The following is a 22,447-nucleotide window of genomic DNA, read 5'->3' as shown; positions in this document are numbered from 1 at the left end:
AGGGACATTATTACTACTGAAGCCACTGTGGGGGTCACTATTACTACTGGTGCCAATATAAGGGACACTATTACTACTGAGGCCACTGTAGGGCTCACTTTTACTACTGGGACCGATATAGCGGACACTATTACTACTGTGGCCACTCTGCATGTGGCAGCCTACCTCAAGCCGATTTATGGTATGTTAACACATCGCAGTAATGCTGAAGAATGTCTGCAGCATTTTCGCATCTAAAAAACAGTCAAAAGCTGTAGCATTGGTACAGATTTTAATTGGAAATCAGCTGCATATCCACAGCTGATTTCATACTGTGTGGCGCTCCACTTTACCTCCTCCAAAGGCTTCCCTCAATCAGCGCTCCCCGGCTTTTGGCGTCATGAGCAGGATTGAATCTTGTGTGCCACAGAGGCATGCCTGCAGTAATGCAGAGGTACTATCCAAAAAGAGAAAATGTTTAAATGATTTACAAGTGTTTGCGCTATACGTTCTGACAGAGACTATTCAAAATGGTGCTCAACCACCAGCGCTCCTCTCTGGCTTACTCACTCCCACCAAGAATTTAGCATGAAAAGGACCGCGCCCTGGCCAGGTGCAAAGTAGGGGGAGGACCCCCCACTAAAGTGACCTTCAGTAACCCAAAAGGGGAGGAGTTACCTGTGGCTGCAGACTCCTTACCTCAGACCTTCAATAAACTTTGCAGGGTGAAGATGTTCTCTCCCATGACTCGCACCAGCCAGGTGATATTGGGTGTGGCTGCTGGCTACCCAGCACCATGGCCTCAATTCTTCTGGAGCGAACCAAAGGATCTCCAGGAATCAGAGCTGTCGGTGGAACAGGAGGCCGTAATAGAAAAGAAGCAGTGGCTATACCTAAGACCCTTCCAACTGGCTAGGCCCCAAGAAAATGGCCCCATGGATAGACTCATCAGTAATTCTCCCTGTGATCCCGTCCACAGACATCCTGAGGCCAAGACCGATGCCACAGTTGCTGCCTTATGGGGAGAGCAGCCACTTCTCCCCTGGATTGTTATCCACCGGGCCAACAGGGTGGCCCGGGCCATTATACCCCCGGGATTGCGTCCCTTTGTCTGGGACTTTGAGGACCCCAGGGTACAGGTGTATTTTAGTGCCTGGGAGCACCTGCACCTATGGAGGGAGTTGTGCCCTTCACCCTCAAGTCCGGCAACTGCTGAGGAACTTTACCCCGCTGCTACTCCCCCTAGGGCTGTGACTTAGTGTGTACGAGACCCGTAGAGTCCCTCATCACTCACTTCTCTGGGGATCCATTCATGGGACAGCACTCCTTTCCCTACTGGACGGACCACCGGCTCAGAGTAAAAAGGGGAGATACTAGTGAGCACCACAATCCAGCCTCATCTTTTCCCTTAAGCAAAAAGACTCTTTACGTAAGAGACAATTGTTTCTGACCCCAGTTGAGCCCCTTGATACCCCAAAAGGACTCAAAAGTTTTATTGCCCTTGCATAGTCTTCTCTTACTGTTTTTCATTTTGAAAAGTTCATCAAGTTATGCAATGTTATGTTTAAGTCATGTGCAGGATGATGTTCAATACAGTGGTTATTGTGTACTTCACTTGCTCACGTCTAATTGAAAGTAATATATTTTCCCATGAATGTAATATGCTAATTTGGATATGCTAATTTAAATATGTTTAGAGTAGAAATGCCCCCGTGTGCATGAAGCCACGTGTATATTATGTATGATTTATGTGTATGACTGGAGGTTTCTTGCGCTCCCGATGTCTCGTCTCAGTGTTTGCAGTTCATCTAGTCTGCCCCAGTGGGCAGGGCCTTCCTTTCACCTTTTTCTTTAATCACGGATAGCGGTATTGACTTAAGCTACTGACTGTGCCATTGATTTTCTACTTTTTCCAGGGAGAGTGATGGTCATTCTACTCGTTTCTGGTTCTTTTTCCTGACAGTCGCCCTTTATAATTTTTGGTTTGGTCACAGCGTGATTTATCCTCAAAAGAAAAAGTGATGGTCATTCCACTTATCTCAGTTCTTTTAGTCTTTGGAGAGAAGAGTTATGAATGTGCTCCATAGCAATACTAGTGTCCATGAATTCTGTTCAGCCTAGTAGAATTTCTAAATGTACTTGCAATATTCCTTACATGCTGTCATAAATAAAAAGCCACACTCAGAAATGACACTTCTTATAGTCACAGTACACTTGGGGTGGGTTAAGCTTTCACATAGGTAACCAGGGGTAGGAGATGTGTTTAGAGGTTTTGCCTTGCATACTCCGTGACTGTGCAGAGGCTTCTCAGGTGCATTGGAAGTAACATACTGAAGATAGAGCGACTCCAGATTCATACACTCTGTTTTAGTGGCGCCGGGGTCGGCTTATTTTTAAGTAAGGGAAAACTGTAGTGGCCTAGTACATGCTTTCCTGGCCCCCTCCATAAATGTCATACATGCATGTCTTATGTAGATGCTCTGTGCAAAACTGTCTTGTCATTCTGTTATGTATATTGCACAGCTGCATCATGTGATGGGTTAATGTCTGCAATGTATGAGCTGACAGCAAAAGTAACAATTTCTATCCTGTCACGTTGTATGATAGAGGCTATAAATGTGAGTGATTAAGAGCGGGAAAGGAGTTCCATGTCTTCTGGCATCAGAGTCAGGAGGTCCTGCTATATGGGAGCACCTCATGGAAGAGGAGGAGGAGAGATTTCCCGAGTGTCTGGATCTATGAAGAAGGAGTGAGCCCCCAAAAGAGAGTGAGTAAGCAACAAGTGAGTGTTTCAACCCAAGGCCTAGTGCAGAGGTACTCATCTGACATCATTGTCTTTCACACCCAAGCGTACTGAAGTCTGTGACTGCCAGGTGAAGGTACGCATCTTCAATTCATCACACACAGGTGCCCTGAAGTCTGGGTCACCGTGTGAAGGTACTCTAGCCTGTCTATTGCCTGCACTTTCCAAATCTGTCATTTTTGCCTTTTGTATTGCTGAAGTTATCAAGTAAACTTATTTCCAGGCCATGATCATTCCCAGGAACCTGAGGTACTCTACCACTGTCTGTGGCTCAGTTATTTCCCCACCGATATTCATGCTGGAACGGTGGCGTCACCCGTGACAACCCCTTCACCTGTCCTAATGTTTATTGGGCATCCCCTTGCCGGGGGTGTCCGGAAGAGGCCCAGCGCTGCCCTGGCCTTGGCCGTGGGCATCCCTCCGGGAGGAAGCGTGGTAAGTGCTGCCATAACAAGCCAGCATCTTGCCCTCCCAGCTCCTCAGTGTATGCCATGTGTCTGGGGTCACCCTACCTCACGCTGCACTATCGATGCACTACACCTGTTCTTTGATTGGTCAATGCTGCTCTTGTGATCAGAGCTGTCAAATTAGAAACCAGTGCATAGTATTCATTAGGTAATTAGAAAATTGCAGCAGAACTGCAATTGCAGCCAGGAGGTGGAAGAGAGAAAGGAACTACATTGAGGAATTAATCAAATTGCAGGCAGAGCCTCACTTGAGCATACTCGTCCTCCAGTAGTCCACTCTTACCTCCTCTCCTAATTTCACAGCTTCTCTGCCGAGTCTTGAGCTTTCTCTACTGCTCTGCTCTTGCAGCAGGGTGGAACCACCTCTAGTTATCTACTCTGGTTTCTAGGAAAACAGGGACCAACGCAGAGCGCAAGGCAGCGGCCTCTCCCCCAGACTCCCAGGGCAAATAGCTTGAACAGTGCAAAACATTACAAAACAGTGAAAACTCTAGTTTGCTCAGCCTCACATGCCTGTTACTGAATGCAATAGAGAACAGTGTCATCATCAACACCTGTGCACAAACAGTATACATTCCTTTGTCATACCCCTTTACAATGGCATGCTAAACACCGTCCCCCTCTACCTGTCACTGCGAGGTCGCTTCTTGCCCCGCAGTGACGTCAGAAGGAATGGAGTGCTGGCTGAGCATGCGCAGCCGACTCTCCATTCATTTCAATTCAGCTGATGGAAATGCCTGCAGTCCCATTGAGAGTGAATAGAGCGCTTGTGTGACCATCGTTGCATTCAGTCTCCTCTTCATAGCTGGACAGGACAGGTGACATATAACCCCCATTCCCTGTATGGGATCTTCTTAGATTTGACTCTTGGTGCTGTGAATGTGTCAAGTGGGTTGTCCCCAAAGCTCACTGTCACTGGGTTGAAGGGATGTGGCTGATGCTAGCGGTCCCGGGATCTGGGGATGGAGTAGAGGCTTGGACAGGAGTTGGGAAAGCCAGGCCCAAGTCCCTTAGGGTGACCAAAGTCTCACGATCCATATAGCTGGAGGGAGCCAGCAGGCCTTTGTGGCGGGGATCAGGCCACACCGGGTCAGGTTGTGGTCTTGCAGCAAATTGGCAACCACAGGTGCCAGCTGTATGCATTATTGTTGCCAGAAGCCATTCTGACGCTTACAAAGTTTTTTATAAATGTAACAACAGCAGAACAAATAAAATACATCCAACTGGTTGATTTGGAATAACTTTTTCCTATTTATCCGATTTTCTTATGTGAAGATAATGTCTATCGATGTCCTGGATTGCTAGGAGTTCCTGCCCAGAGAGAGAACTACAACTCCCCACCCCACTTAAAGGTACAAGAATGTTTCATCATATACTACACACTGCATTAGTAAAATCAGTAGGAAGACAACACGCCGCTACAGGGTGACATCAGACTTGACCGACAGTGAGCAGTGGAGATCGCCCACTACACACATTCACACTGCTGAGAGTAGAATCTAAGGAGAGTTCATATGGGAGAACGAAGGAAGTATGAGCAAAAGAAAGACATTCTTGGAGTCAATGGGGCTGAGCAGGGGCGTACAGAGAACTCATGGGGCACCATAGCGAAACTCAGAATGGGACCCCCTCCCTGGGCCCTCTGTGGCCCCCACTCAGTACATGCCCATACCTGGCCCTACTACATTCCCATTCTATTGACGCACCAGCCAAAACTGCATCACCAATGTCACTGGTAAGCAAATCCTGTAGAACTCCACCTGGACCAATCCCTGTCCCGAGTGAAGTCAAAGGTCCAGTCGACTCTGCTTCAAACAGCACAGAGCCCGTACTCTACTTAATCCGCCACTGCAGAACAGAATACTAAACTCAATCCTGAGATACTATATTAGGAGTGTGGTTGGGGTCAGATAGTAGAGTAGCCCGGGCTCTGAAAGTATGGAAGAGGCCTAGGATTGAACAAGCAAAGCCAGGCCCAGGTCTTTCAGTTTGACTAATGTTTCCTGGTCCAGGTAGGTAGACGGTGGTGCCAGTAGGCTCTCATGGCTGGGAATGATGAGAACTCAGTATTTGCATATTTGCTGATTTTCTGCAGTGTCCAAATACTTTTTTCCATATAGTGTATATTCGGTTGAGTTTGGTATTTGGCTTAGGGCATAGAATAAATTGTCTCTGCCTACCCCAGTCTGCCGGGGAATAGGTGCTCACACCTACGTAGCAGGAGAGGAATGAGGACAGTACAGGATTTCCAATGTTTCCAAAATCAAAGTATAACCTATCTAACACGATTCAGGAGCCAAAATGCCAGTACGGCTTTAGCTGTTCCTCCTCAGCTGCTCAAGGGAGTCTTCTCAGCTCCTGGGCATAAAGCATAGCTGCCTTGAAGGTGTGGATAACCGAGCTAGTAATGGGGGCACTCAGCTCAGTCAGTATTGAAGTTTGCATAAAAATCGAAGTCATAGTCTTCTTGTCAGGTATCGTAGTGAGGAGAGCTACAAAAGTAGAAGAACTACTCAAGACACACAGCCTAATCTTCCTGTTATAGCCTTACGCTGACTACTTCCTGTCCCGCGCAGAGACTCCACCTCCTCACTCCCCTCCGCCTTAAAGGCACAATAGACATATCAGTACAAACTTTAACAAAACCTAAAAGAACACCCCTGTTACAGTAAGATCTAGCACATGTATCTCGCTTCTCCACAGAATGCTGTGAATGATCCCAATCTTACATTATGTAAGCTGTGAGTAATTAATCTGTTTCTGAAACCAAATAATTACGTCTCTCCGGAGGTTGTTGGATCTTTACCACACACCCGGGTGGGCCTTTCAAAATATGATAAAATAAAACATGCCTCGGGAAAAAAAATCATGATAACCCCCAAAACAATGAAACATATCTGAAAGGAAGGGTGAAGAAGACAGGAAAATTACTCAGTTAGATCCCCGCTCGGAGTTCTATCGCTATTAAGTATCACAGGATTAATAGAGCTTAAAGATTATCGCGGCATTACAATGCTTCGGTAAAGGCCAGGTCATCCCACACACTTGGAATTGGCCGGAGGGGTAAAATCCACCCTGAAAAATGACACATTTATTAACATTTTAGCAGAACTATTTTCTTTTTTGCCATGTTTTTGTGTGAGATTTTATCAGACAATTAGTTAATTCTGGAAATGAAACTTTTTACAATAACACAGTTCAGAGGATGAAAGGCTTTTCGAAATGCAGAAAAAGCCTGAAATGGCTCCAAATCAGAATTTATAGAGACTCCTCTGCTCTCTAGGTCAGAAAATCCTCAGTGAATGCTTCGCAGTGTGTTTTACAGACAAGATGGCACCACGGTGAGGTGACGCCGAGCCAAGTTATCTCCCAGAATAATGAGGTGGCTTCCAAAGCTGAAACATAAGCGACTATGATTGGCTATCTGCTGACGGGGAGAGGAGAGAGGGGAAAACACAAGTGTTTTCAATTTCACCCTTCTGGGTAGTACGGGTGGTAAAGTGCTAACTTACAGTGAGGAGATCAGAGTTACTCTACATACTGGATTAATAAAACAACTTCAGATTTTGGATTTACTTGAGACATTGAGATTATCCATTGTGTAACACAGTGTGATGAGATAGCAGGAAATACAATAGCAGCCCACCCGAACCCTCTAGCAGGCAGAACAATCTAACCTGCCTTAAAGTGAGCAATGCAGTAAGTGCGATCAAAATATCATGTCAATATATCAGTCTGAATGTCAGACTGATATAACTACTATAATACTGCCCCCTATGTACAAGAATATAACTACTATAATACTGCCTCCTATGTACAAGAATATAACTACTATAATACTGCTCCTATGTACAAGAATATAACTACTATAATACTGCCTCCTATGTACAAGAATATAACTACTATAATACTGCCTCCTATGTACAAGAATATAACTACTATAATACTGCCTCCTATGTATAAGAATATAACTACTATAATACTGCCCCTATGTACAAGAATATAAATACTATAATACTGCCTCCTATGTACAAGAATATAACTACTATAATACTGCCCCCTATGTATAAGAATATAACTACTATAATACTGCTCCTATGTACAAGAATATAACTACTATAATACTGCTCCTATGTACAAGAATATAACTACTATAATACTGCCTCCTATGTATAAGAATATAACTACTATAATACTGCCCCTATGTACAAGAATATAAATACTATAATACTGCCCCCTATGTACAAGAATATAACTACTATAATACTGCTCCCTATGTACAAGAATATAACTACTATAATACTGCTCCTAAGTACAAGAATATAACTACTATAATACTGTCCCCTATGTACAAGAATATAACTACTATAACACTGCCCCCTATGTACAAGAATATAACTACTATAATACTGCCCCCTATGTACTAGAATATAACTACTAAAATACTGCCCCCTATGTACAAGAAAATACCTACTATAATACTGCTCCTATGTACAAGAATATTACTACTATAATACTGCCCCTATGTACAAGAATATAACTACTATAATACTGCCCCCTATGTCCAAGAATATAACTACTATAATACTGCCTCCTATGTACAAGAATATAACCAATATAATACTGCCCCTATGTACAAGAATATAACTACTATAATACTTCCTCCTATGTACAAGTATATAACTACTATAATACTGTTCCTATGTACAAGAATATAACTACTATAATACTGCCCCCTATGTACAAGAATATAACTACTATAATACTGCCCCCTATGTACAAGAATATAACTACTATAATACTGCCACCTATGTACAAGAATATAACTACTATAATACTGCCCCCTATGTACCAGAATATAACTACTATAATACTGCCCCCTATGTACAAGAATATAACTACTATAATACTGCCACCTATGTACAAGAATATAACTACTATAATACTGCCCCCTATGTACAAGAATATAACTACTATAATACTGCCCCCTATGTACAAGAATATAACTACTATAATACTGCTCCTATGTACAAGAATATAACTACTATAATACTGCTCCCTATGTACAAGAATATAACTACTATAATACTGCCTCCTATGTACAAGAATATAACTACTATAATACTGCCCCCTATGTACCAGAATATAACTACTATAATACTGCCCCTATGTACAAGAATATAACTACTATAATACTGCCCCCTATGTACAAGAATATAACTACTATAATACTGCCCCCTATATACAAGAATATAACTACTATAATACTACCCCCTATGTACAAGAATATATCTACTATAATACTGCCCCCTATGTACAAGAATATAACTACTATAATACTGCCCCTTATGTACAAGAATATAACTACTATAATACTGCCCCCTGTGTACAAGAATATAACTATTATAATACTACCCCCTATGTACAAGAATATAACTATTATAATACTGCCCCCTATGTACAGGAATATAACTACTATAATACTTCACCCTATGTACATGAATATAACTACTATAATACTGCCTCCTATGTACAAGAATATAACTACTATAATACTGCCTCCTATGTACAAGAAGATAACTACTATAATACTGCCCCCTATGTACAAGAATATAGCTACTATAATACTGCCTCCTATGTACAGGAATATAACTACTATAATACTGCCCCCTGTGTACAAGAATATAACTATTATAATACTGCCTCCTATGTACAAGAAGATAACTACTATAATACTGCCCCCTATGTACAAGAATATAACTGCTATAATACTACTCCCTATGTACAAGAATATAACTACTATAATACTGCCTCCTATGTACAAGAAGATAACTACTATAATACTGCCCCCTATGTACAAGAATATAACTACTATAATACTACCCCCTATGTACAAGAATATAACTACTATAATACTGCCCCCTATGTACAGGAATATAACTACTATAATACTGCTCCTATGTACAAGAATATAACTACTATAATACTGCCTCCTATGTACAAGAAGATAACTACTATAATACTGCTTCTGAGTACAAGAATATAACTACTATAATACTGCCCCCTATGTACAGGAATATAACTACTATAATACTTCCCCCTATGTACAAGAATATAACTACTATAATACTGCCCCCTATGTGCAAGAATATAACTACTATAATACTGCCCCCTATGTACAAGAATATAACTACTATAATACTGCCTCCTATGTACAAAAAGATAACTACTATAATACTGCTTCTGAGTACAAGAATATAACTACTATAATACTGCCCCCTATGTACAAGAATATAACTACTATAATACTGCCTCCTATGTACAAGAATATAACTACTTTAATACTGCCCCCTATGTACAAGAATATAACTACTATAATACTGCCCCCTATGTACAAGAAGGTAACTACTATAATACTGCCCCCTGTGTACAAGAATATAACTACTATAATACTGCCCCCTATGTACAAGAATATAACTACTATAATACTGCCCCTATGTACATGAATATAACTACTATAATACTGCCTCCTATGTACAAGAATATAACTACTATAATACTGCCCCCTATGTACAAGAATATAACTACTATAATACTGCCCCCTATGTACAAGAATATAACTACTATAATACTGCCCCTATGTACAAGAATATAACTACTATAATACTGCCTCCTATGTACAAGAATATAACTACTATAATACTGCCCCCTATGTACAAGAATATAACTACTATAATACTGCCCCCTATGTACAAGAAGGTAACTACTATAATACTGCCCCCTGTGTACAAGAATATAACTACTATAATACTGCCCCCTGTGTACAAGAATATAACTACTATAATACTGCCCCTATGTACATGAATATAACTACTATAATACTGCCTCCTATGTACAAGAATATAACTACTATAATACTGCTCCTATGTACAATAATATAACTACTATAATACTGCTCCTATGTACAAGAATATAACTACAATAATACTGCCCCCTATGTACAAGAATATAACTACTATAATACTGCCTCCTATGTACAAGAATATAACTACTATAATACTGCCCCTATGTACAAGAATATAACTACTATAATACTGCCTCCTATGTACAAGAATATAAATACTATAATACTGCCCCCTATGTACAAGGATATAACTACTATAATACTGCCCCTATGTACAAGAATATAACTACTATAATACTGCCCCGTATGTACAAGAATATAACTACTATAATACTGCTACCTATGTACAAGACTATAACTACTATAATACTGCTCCTGTGTACTAGAATATAACTACTATAATACTGCCCCCTATGTACAAGAATATAACTACTATAATACTGCCCCTATGTACAAGAATATAACTACTATAATACTGCCCCCTATGTACAAGAATATACCTACTATAATACTGTCCCTATGTACAAGAATATAACTACTATAATACTGCCCCTATGTACAAGAATTTAACTACTATAATACTGCCCCCTATGTACAAGAATATAAGTACTATAATACTGCCTCCTATGTACAAGAATATAACTACTATAATACTGCCCCCTATGTACAAGAATATAACTACTATAATACTGCCTCCTATGTACAAGAATATAACTGCTATAATACTGCCCTCTATGTACAAGAATATAACTACTATAATACTGCCCCTATGTACAAGAATATAACTACTATAATACTGCCTCCCATGTACAAGAATATAACTACTATAATACTGCCCCCTATGTACAAGAATATAACTACTATAATACTGCCCCCTATGTACAAGAATATAACTACTATAATACTGCCCCCTATGTACAAGAATATAACTACTATAATACTGCCCCTATGTACAAGAATATAACTACTATAATACTGCCTCCTATGTACAAGAATATAACTACTATAATACTGCCCCTATGTACAAGAATATAACTACTATAATACTGCTCCTATGTACAAGAATATAACTACTATAATACTGCTCCTATGTACAAGAATATAACTGCTATAATACTGCCCCCTATGTACAAGAATATAACCACTATAATACTGCTCCTATGTACAAGAATATAACTGCTATAATACTGCTCCTATGTACAAGAATATAACTACTATAATACTGCTCCTATGTACAAGAATATAACTACTATAATACTGCCCCCTATGTACAAGAATATAACTACTATAATACTGCCCCCTATGTACAAGAATATAACTACTATAATACTGCCCCTATGTACAAGAATATAACTACTATAATACTGCCTCCTATGTACAAGAATATAACTACTATAATACTGCCCCTATGTACAAGAATATAACTACTATAGTACTGCCCCCTATGTACAAGAATATAACCACTATAATACTGCCCCCTATGTACAAGAATATAACCACTATAATACTGCTCCTATGTACAAGAATATAACTGCTATAATACTGCTCCTATGTACAAGAATATAACTGCTATAATACATAGTAACATAGTAACATAGTAACATAGTATGTAAGGCCGAATGAAGACATTGTCCATCTAGTCCAGCCTGTCTATCCTACTGTGTTGATCCAGAGGAAGGCAAAAAACCCCAAGGCCAGAAGTCAATTAGCCCTTTTGGGGAAAAAATTCCTTCCCGACTCCCTAATGGCAATCAGACTGTTCCCTGGATCAACCCCTAATAGTTCCTACCTGCCTATATACCAGGATTGACGCTTAACCTAATATTTATATCCTGTAATATCCTTCTTCTCCAGAAAGACATCAAGTCCCCTTTTAAACTCCTCTATGGATTTTGCCATCACCACTTCCTCCGGTAGAGAGTTCCACAGTCTAACTGCTCTTACAGTAAAGAACCCCTTTCTGTGTTGGTGATGAAACCTACTTTCCTCTAATCGTAGCGGATGTCCTCTTGTTACCGTCGTGGTCCTGGGTGTAAACAGATCGCGGGAGAGATCCATGTGTTGTCCCCTCATGTACTTATACATGGTTATTTGGTCGCCTCTTAACCTTCTTTTTTCTAGAGTAAATAATCCCAGTTTTGATGCCTCTCTGGGTATTCCAGTCCCGTCATTCCATGTATTAGTTTAGTCGCTCTTCTTTGAACCCCCTCAAGCACTGTGACATCTTTCCTGAGCACCGGTGTCCAGAATTGTACGCAGTATTCCATGTGAGGTCTGACAAGTGCCTTATATAGTGGGAGGATGATGTTCTCGTCCTTCGCCCCTATTCCTGCCCCTAATACTGCCCCCTATGTACAAGAATATAACCACTATAATACTGCCCCCTATGTACAAGAATATAACTACTATAATACTGCTCCTATGTACAAGAATATAACTGCTATAATACTGCCCCCTATGTACAAGAATATAACCACTATAATACTGCCCCCTATGTACATGAATATAACTACTATAACACTGCCCCCTATGTGACTGCTCCTATCAGCGGTAGTATAGTATCCATCAGTGTACACAGTATCACTTTTGTATATGATTCCGCTTTTCTCAGTTTACCAGATGACATGTTGTGTGGCTCTGCGGTAATATATATACACTACTCATTCATTTCTACATGCTTTGCACATTTGTCTGCATGGTGTGAAGTTTATAGGGAGTCATTCCTAGAATCGTCGTCTCGGCGAGCGCCTCGTGTGTGTTTTGGATTGTGCGCCGCTCTCATTGGTGTGAAAATTAATTTAAATTTCTGTCTGCGGTATTTGGTTGGTGTAGAATTCAGCTTGTTGACAGCACAGAAAACTGCCGTGAAATACTCCTGTGGGAGAGAGGAGTACTGAATGCTCGCCATTTGTCATAGCAATGCATTACCATGCAACCGCTTACTGACTGAGGGCCCCATAGCAAAGATAAAAATTGGCCCCGTATTAATTGGCCCCCATAGATGTGAACGGAGCGGTGGTCACACATGCACACCAACGCTCCATTCTCAGGGAGGATTCGAGGCACACAGATCCCAGGATCGCTGGGGGGTCCTGTGGATAGGAGATGAATGTCATAGTGGTAAGACCCCTTTAAGAATAAAAAAGTGATTTAATGGAGTCGTCATTTTCTGCTGATGGTTTCCCCGTATGGATGAGCTGATATGAGTTTTCCGTGCTCCATAAGTAATGGGGGTCATTATGACCCAGGTGGGATAATTTACTGCAGCCTTCCTCCATCTTTGAACTTCATGTGCAGTCATTCATGTATAAACTTCTGCAACATTATCCTGCGCTGATAGTCAGCGATCCCTCCCAACCGCGTCAACAAAATTATTAAAATCATATAATATTGGCCGCGCTCCGCCAGGTGCGCTGGAAACAAAGAGCTGATTTACGGACAGGGAGCTCTCCTATTATAAATGGATAACTTGTCTTTTCCTGTCAAACTTCCAAAAAGAAATGGTAAGACCTTCAGGCTGAAATTCCACAGGGCCTTCAGAAAATGGGAATTTCTTGATATATCGTCAAGAGTCTAGAATGCCGCCTGGGAGCGGGCAGACTGCAGGCTGGAAATGTCATTGTAAGGTGGGTGTCAGGAGTGAAAGACATCGAGGACACCTCGTAAAGTAGGAGGCGGATCAAGGCGTTCATGGAGAAGTACACAAGACTCAACCTAGAACTGGATTTCATTATACAATTCATGGACCTCTAGAAGTGAGAAGATCCAGCTGTGCACCGACGGGACACAATGCAATTTTGATTGACTAGTATAGTAGCCACCACACTATCCGGGATAACACTAATGCCAAAATTAACTCCATCTGTCATTTTAACTACTTTGCAGTTAGTTAAAGGGGTATTCCCATCCTGACAAGTTATCCTGTATCCACAGGACAGGGGATAGCTTGCTGGTGGGGACTCAACCACCGGGACCCCCACTAATCCAGAACAATCATCCTCAACAGAGGCGAAACTTGAAGCTGCTGGGCCCCAGTACAAAATTTGGAACTGGGCCCCCAACTATAAAGTTCATTAATAGTATTGGTTTGCAAAATGGTGAAAAGAGACTGTATGGGCGCCCTAGGGCTCCTGGGCCCAGGTGCACCCCATGTAGTTGCACACATGATCCCCAACATGTCCTGAAACCTTTAAGACGGTGGTCATATGCAGTGCCCGAGCGAGACGTGCCAAAATGAGGGGAAACCACGGGGATGGCAAGATGGATGTCACAAGTGGCTCTGCAATCTTTCCCACAAAGTGCAGCAAAAGGTTTCCCGCTCAGTCACCACACAGTGGCACAAAAAATAATATTATTCTTATAGTGAACGGTGGTCTGTCACGTGACGCCAGCACTATATCCGGGACTGTAAGAGTCAATGGCGGGAAATAACTTGACACGAGTCCTGGTAGATTTTGAATAGTAAATGGGAAGTGCACGGCTTACTAAAGCTCTTAAATCAATAACAGGGTATAACAATGACAGTCTTGAGCAGAGCAATGAATTTTGCCTTAGACAACATGATGCAATACAGTTGAATCCTGAACAAACACAGTTCTCTCTTCAACACTCTCTCTATCTCTAGAGGTGACACAGTAGCGGTTCCCACAGGCCTAGTTGGTATTATTGTATCTTGATGCCACCAGGAATTTCTGGTGGAGGCAAGGTTGACAGGGGGTGACGCCCCTTGTTCCTGATTGGTTGCACAGGTTGTTGTGCAGCAGGTCCAAGAAGGGCACTAAACATTGACAAGTAAGCGATGGAGCGGCCGCAGGCAGTGCTGCCGCCGTCACGGACCACATACGCGCCCACTGCCACGGAGCTAACAGCCGCCGGGTAGCAGAGACGGCCGAGGCACTGGCAGGGTTGCACACAAGGCAGAAATGCTGAGCGGGACAAAGTTCAGATGCAGTACAGTACGGAGATCACAGCCGGTGGCCGGGACGGAGCCCAGATGGCGGCAGGGATGGACGTGTGAGGCAGAGGGCTGAGGCAGCGCCAGGGACAGAGCTATGAGGTGGCAGCTGGGTGGGATGCCTGGCACAAATGCCACCCGTGACTCAGGTGAAACGCTGCACTGTGTGGATCTATTTCTGTGTGCCGTGGAGGGTTAGCCTGAGGGTTACTATACTTGTAAACTATAGTAAATGCTGGCATGTTCCCACTGTAATATCGTACCATTTACAGGTAATAATGTAAGGCTAAGAATTATAGTAACCCTCCACGCCAGGCAGAAATAGATCCACCACCTCCTAGGACCTTCCTGCCTCTACTCTATAGGGAGCTAGGAGTGTGAGGGGGGTATTCCTCCTGTCAAACCCCTAGCTTCCAGTGGCGTCAAGGTAAAATAATACCCGCCTAGTTATCTGTTGATGCAGTTGTTGATGGAAGTTGTTGATGCAGTTACTGGGATGAAGATCTTTTGACTTCACCGGGTTTTGTGTAACCCACTATTTAGTGGAACGGGGCCCAGCTTCTCTCCTCCTCACTGCGGACAGACTAGGGAGCTGATGAATCCTAGCTTACTTGCTGGAAAATCTTGTGTTGTAGCTGCTCGCTCCGCTGACCTCCTACTACACGTCCTCCTCCTCCGACTCTCTAAGTAGACTCTCCTTAATTCCTTGCTGTAAATTGCCTGAGCTGCATTCTTTATGGCAGCCTCACGGGCCATTCACACAATGGACAGGAGGGGACCCGATGACTTGTATGGGGGACTGTTCTAGGCATGTTCTGTGCAGAAGTCATTGTGCAGGGACATGAAGTAGATAGTCACAGCCGATCATGTATTGTGAATAGTCTGTTATCTATATATACGCTACCTGTCAAAAGTTTTAGAACAACTCAACTTTTTAATTTTTTATTGTTATTTACACAGTTTAACCCCTTAAAGACCAAGATGTTTTTGGTCCTAAAGTACCGGACACTTTTTAAGGATTTGCCCCATGTCGTGGTCTTACTGCCCTATTTTTGTTGCATTTTCCCCCGTCACATATGGGGCTATTTTTGTATCTTTTTTTCACTGGCTTTTTTTTATATTAGGGGAAAAAAAGTTAAAAAAAGAGATTTTTAAGTTTATAGTTTCTTTTTAAAAGTAGTATATTTATGCTACAATAAAGTGCAGAAAGAGGTTCTTCATTTTGCTTCAGATGTGCTGATAAATAATTTATATAGTCTCGGATTACAGGGGGCATACAGAGACGGTTTGGGTTGGCATCGGCGGCGGGTCATTTTCTTTTTTTATGTCCATATTTTTTTTTTATTCTGTAATTTTTTAAAAACTTGTTTTTGTAACTTTTCTTTCAAAATGTATGTTCCCTATGATGTCATATAAGTGACGGTAGTCACTAACAGAGCTCATCTGGGTGTGCAAGGACCTGCAGCTCGGCTGTGGCAGGGGCACCTGGGGATCTTCAGGTTGAATTGCGGAAGTAACACTTCCGCTTTCTCTATTTGCTACATAACGCTCATTGAGAGCTATGTAGCCTGCAAGAGAGAAAGCAAAAGCGGTTACAAACTACTTCTGCTTTCTCTTCAGGGTCCTCGGCTGTGACTAACAGCTGAAGACGCGACCTGCTCCTGATAAATGGCAGAAGAAGGAACTTGATTCCTGCACCATAGTTTTGCTATCAGATGGGATTAAAGCCCAGGACCAAGCGCAGTAAATCTACTGTGCTTGGTCCTTAATGGGTTAATTTCTCAGCTGTACTGTGAAATGCATAGAACAAATAAACAAGGGACCGCCATCATCCCAGAGCAGAGCGGGAAAAGTGGAGGAGAAGCGCCTACAGTGGATGGGAAGGTATCCATAGTCCTCAGCCGAGCCTCAGGACCTGCAGCAACCAATCCGATCCCCGAACCTGAGTGAAAGTGCTGCTTACCACCGTGATGAACTGCTGCGGGTCTGAAGGAGTCCAACACGCTGCGAGATGGGGGTCTAATAAAGTGACTGTTCATGTACATATTATGATGGAATCCTAACATATTACAAGACCGATATACAGTATATTATTTCCGTTTTAGAACTTTCTTGAAACATACAAAACAAAACAAAAAGTTCTGATGACAACAAGGCAGAAATATCCACCCACACAGTTTCCAGAGACTCAGCACAAAAGGGAGGAGTGACATTGTTTAACGAGGAAGGAAGAAAAAGTTTACCTCTCCTGATGACCTTTCTGTGACGACCTTCTCAATGACACCCTTGAGCAATCGCAGCGATTGCTCCTTCCTGTAATCAGACGAGAAAGCTGCATTTCAAGATAAACTTTCTAACATGCTCACTTGGCCTCGGAGTACTTCATGGCTTTTGCCCGTCTGGTGAGGACAGGAAACAATAAAACTAAATTATCATCAGATGATATTTTATTGTTACTTTGAGGAAATGTCAAACAATTAGATACTAACGGGATAATTAATCATACAGGACGCTTTATTGTGGCTCTTGGCTGCACAGTATCAGGCTAATGGCATAAAGTCAGTGTGTTTTTATGGTATTGTTAACTTCAGCAATTAACAGAATAATGCTTTAATTACTGTAGAAAACCATCAATCCGATCCTAGAATATCTGGCAGAAGAAGATCGCGTGTCCAACTAGAAGGGAGGATGGATGCCAAAGGCCGTTCCATTTTTCACATCCTCTAAGACACCATTCATTCTTGGTTTGAGGAACCAAATTTGCTTTGTATTGAGCCTCAATTCATTCCATTGCATCATTACATACAACTCCAGTCAACCCATAGTAACCAATCAAATATTGATTCTAAGGAATTTTGTGTCAAAAAGTCTAATCTTATTGGTTGCATTGGATTAGCATAAGTCACCTTACTTTGTGTTGAGTCCTGAGAAGACAATGCATTGGCCCGTGGTGACCTATATTGTCCTCATAGTCCTTCTGTCATTGTGCAGAAGCTCTTGACCCAACATTTGCACTCTGCATAACCTCTGGTGTCCTCCATCAACAATGTGTCGTGTGTAGGTTGACGCTTTGTTCGATGGTAGAACTGTTTTCCATTAACCCCAATTGATTCAATGGTCACCAACTGAATGAAAACAGAAGAAGAGGAAAATGATTAAAATAATACAGAGCCAAGTATTGCAGACCGTTCTCTGCATACCTGGTATGGAAAATGTAGACAAGTCTGGGGATGGGCTGGCTGGGTAGGGGTGGAAGTGAGGGCAACAAGTGGTGGCTGCACAGGGGTACAGGTGTGACTGTCACCCCAAGACCTTCAGGCTCCAGACATCCCCACAATATGGGCCATGTAGTGAGGTGGTCAGAGGTCGCACTGGTGGGGTCAACATAGAGAGAAATAAGATTATGGAAGCGAAGCTCCTTGCCTGCTAACAGCTTACTGAACTCAACGGCAACACGTTTTCCTCACTTGTGGCTCAGCAGAAGAACAGTCACAGAAAGCTTACAGATTACGTCACCTGGAATACGATAGAGTATGCCAGGACAGCATAAACAAGGCGTGAGAAGTTCCACCAGCGTTCAGAGCTCAGAAATTTGGGCAGTGTTCCCTTTCAGAGTGTCGCTCCTTGTGAATGGCCCCCCTCGAAGAGGAAACCACGCCCCCTTTAGATTCAGGGCAGGACCCAAAAAGACAGGTATTGCATGCGGAGAAAGTTTGCATAGGCCTTATGAAGTAGGGAGTCCAGAATTGTGTCCTGCACTTTTCCAATCTCTTTCTCTACTGGTCTTTGGCCTCTTTCACCAGAAATCAAGAAGCCTAAGAGGCTGAGCTCATCCTGCAACTGTAACTCCCTGCCTCTGTGCACGGCTCTATTAAAGGCACAGTATACCATTACTACTGTTCAAAAGAAAGTTTATATAATACAAAGGACAATGGAGTCATCCCTCTACATTAGAGCTCTTGGACACTCTATAACAGCGCTGTTGGGTTTAGTTGCACATTATAAAACCAACAATCACTGAAAACGGCCATATACTTACTGACACAGAAGGGCAAACATGTGCACCACCTCAGCATGCAGGCAGCCATACTGCCAAATGAGGGAGCCAATTACACCTGTGGAGGACACCGATGAGACAGCCACTCACACAGCTTCCTAATATAGAAGGGGGTGGCTGCTTGGTGTATACTCCTGCACAGAGAAGATACAAAGTGTCAGACCATCCTGATACATGTAGTGCACCATGCAGACCATCAACCTATTAATAATGCCATAATAGTTCGGTGGGCTGCCATGCACCTCAAAAAGTGACCCACATTGGTACTGCCACCCTGGACTCCCCCGGCGTTAAAAGCCGCACTGCATGTGAATAATACGTAATAAATGCAAGGCATTATAAAACCATGTTGATCGCGATGCAACTTTGGGCGCTTTTACACGAGTCGACTATCAAGCACTTAAGCGCCCAACAGTCGTCCCAGTAATAATCGCTCTTGTGCTTTCACACAAGATGGTAATCACTCACTGAATGCAGGCAGAGGGGCTCGGGGATCACTTCAGGCCGCCCGTCTAAATTCAGAGTAAACAGGCAGTCGTTCATAAATGATAGACTGCCTGTTTACACGGACCAACTGCCGGAGGGTTTTTATGCCTGCATAATCAGAACAATGGACAATAAGCAAATTAATGTTTGTCCTCCAGTCGTTTGCAGAGTTTAGAGGGAACGATTATCATTCAGCTATGCACAATCCTGTGATTGACTGAGCGATACACGTCCTCCGTAAAAGGGCCCGTAGAGACCTGGTTTTATAACTTAGAATCAACTAGATCTGCCTATCTGTTGATGCTCTCTATAGGTGCCCATGTAATACATAGAGACGCTGTTGCAGTATTTCAATCAAGTGCACCCGTATCCCACAGTGAAGGCCACTAGAGTCCTAATCAGGACGGCCAAGGAAGGAGGTCTGGCCCAAACAGGAAGGAGAAACGTGGAGTAGCGGCAGTCAGTGCACATGTGAGCAGAACAAGTAATGTGATCCAGAGAAGAGCTACCAAAGCAACTAGTGTGCAAAGTCGGAACCACAAAAGAAGAAGATGTGGCCTCGTGGTCACAGAGTGTCAGAGCTGGCCAGATGCTGGACCCACTGATCGAATTGGATAATAACGGAGTTCAAGGACAGATGGGCTATGGCAGCACTCTTCAGAGAGACAGGCAAGTCATATCCTTACAGCAGGCATCCACAGAAAAGGGCACCTGGTGTATGCAAAAGTGATAAAAGAAGGCCTCTTATGAGACTTTATATGCTAACATTTTTTTTAGTAAATGCAATCCGCATTCTGAGTCTGTCGCCGTCCACCTGCGCCTTACCCCATGCACATTAGATACAAGGCAGTTCAACCGGTAGGCCCTGACAGTTATGTAAAGTTCATAGGGATAGGGGTGTCCAAATTGTCTGCTGATGGCAGGTGCCAGGGAACGGAACGAAGCGGCATGTTGGATCCCATGGGTGATGAGCTGTTGTGGAGGAGTGAGTTAGTAGCTTATTCCCCATTGAAAACACAAATGCAGGAATCAGAAGGAACAGCTGTTGACCCAACAAGCATCAGCCAACATCCATCTAATGTGTATGGACATCCGTAAGAACGATTCACGCCATCCTGCAGAAATAAACGTATCTTTTCTAGTGAATGAGACAAGGCTGCAATACCAGACACAACCCATGGTCAAGAGTGGCGCTGTTTGTGGAAGAAAGCGTTCATGTTATTCTGATCTGATAAAATCTAATTTGAATGAATTGCGCTCTTAATAGCAGATCTGAAGGTGACTGCCGAGATCACATTTCGAGAGCTGTAACGAGGCGGCTTGGCAGCTAAATCATCAGACTGCACAGTTTATAAGCACAGCTCGGGCCTGTTGATATCTGAGACGTTGTGTATATACAGCGTGTTATATAGTGGAGAAGATCAAAGTCAACTGTGCAAAGAAGTGCAGATCAAAATGAAACAGGACCTTCATATATAGACCATAGGCATAAAAAATGGATCTAGCGCTCACGGGATCCGAGGTAAGAAGTTCAGGACTTGACAAGAATAACGTAATAAGTCCCGCCTTTATTGCAATGCTACGCGTTTCGGCAACAAGCCTTTTTCAAGCAGTACAAAGTTAAAGGATGTGAACATGTATATAATACTAGTTGATATACCCGGCTTCGCCCGAGTTAATTTGGTACTGGTGTTTATCTGGTGTTCACACGGAAAATCTTATGAAGTCGTGGTTACTTTAGAGATACCGGAAAAACATATGTTCACCATTTTGCATAGTTCTCTGCGTTACCCAGGAAACACCACGGGGAGGTAACCATGCGACGTTTCCTTTATATAAAATGACATCAGGAAGTGAGAGAATTAGATTGCGTACGTAAAATTTAGACACTAATTCTTTTGCACTTAGAATTGAATAATCGAGTTGGGACCCATTAACTTTTCCTATTTATGACACAATCAATCCTTGTGCCAAATTTCATGTTTCTATGACATTGGGAAGTGAGAAAATTAGATTCTGTACGTAAAATTTGGACGCTAATTCTTTTGCGCTAGAATTAAATAATGGAGTTGGGACCCATTAGCTTTTCCTATTTATGACACAATCAATGCTCGTGCCAAATTTCATGTTTCTATGACACAGTAAAGTGAGAAAATTACATTCCGTACGTAAAATTTGGACGCTAATTTTTTTGCCCTTAGAATTGAATAATCGAGTTGGGACCCATTAGCTTTTCCTATTTATGACATAATCAATGCTTGTGCCAAATTTCACGTTTCTATGCCACCGGAAAGTGAAGAAATACATTCCGTACATAGAATTTGGACGCTAATTCTTTTGCGCATAGAATTGAATAATCGAGTTGGGACCCATTAGCTTTTCCTATTTATGACATAATCAATGCTCGTGCCAAATTTCACGTTTCTATGACACCGGGAAGTGAGAGAATTAGATTCTGTACGTAAAATTTGGATGCTAATTCTTTTGTGCATAGAATTGAATAATCGAGTTGGGACCCATTAGCTTTTCCTATTTATGACATATTCAATGCTTGTGCCAAATTTTAAGTTTCTATGACATTGGGAAGTGAGAGATTTAGATTATGTACCTTAAATTTCTACGCTAATTCTTTTGCGCTAGAATTGAATAATTGAGTTGGGACCCAATTACTTGTCCTATTTTGGAGATAATCTATGCTTGCGCCAAAATTCATGTTTCTACGACATCAGGAAGTTGGAGAACTTTTGGCGAGTCAGTCAGTGAGTCAGTGAGTCACTGAGGGCTTTCGTCTTTATAT

At 42.3% G+C, this 22,447-nt stretch overlaps 1 long non-coding RNA gene across 1 annotated transcript in view; it reads right to left on the bottom strand.

Annotated features, from left to right (window-relative positions):
• Nucleotides 1-18,228, bottom strand: part of LOC136619693 (uncharacterized) — a 49,112-nt gene extending 30,884 nt beyond the window's left edge. The window contains exons 1-2 of the long non-coding RNA XR_010790996.1: nt 18,019-18,228; nt 17,351-17,506 (exon numbers count right to left, since the gene is read on the bottom strand). This is a non-coding gene — a long non-coding RNA (uncharacterized lncRNA). The remainder of the gene's footprint in view (nt 1-17,350; nt 17,507-18,018) is intronic.
• Nucleotides 18,229-22,447: the final 4,219 nt, after the last annotated feature.

Source organism: Eleutherodactylus coqui, chromosome 3 (assembly GCF_035609145.1).
Source record: "Eleutherodactylus coqui strain aEleCoq1 chromosome 3, aEleCoq1.hap1, whole genome shotgun sequence".
Classification (NCBI taxonomy): domain Eukaryota; kingdom Metazoa; phylum Chordata; class Amphibia; order Anura; family Eleutherodactylidae; genus Eleutherodactylus; species Eleutherodactylus coqui.
Note: the sequence above shows the minus strand (reverse complement) of the source record. Positions and strands in the feature narration are given on the sequence as shown.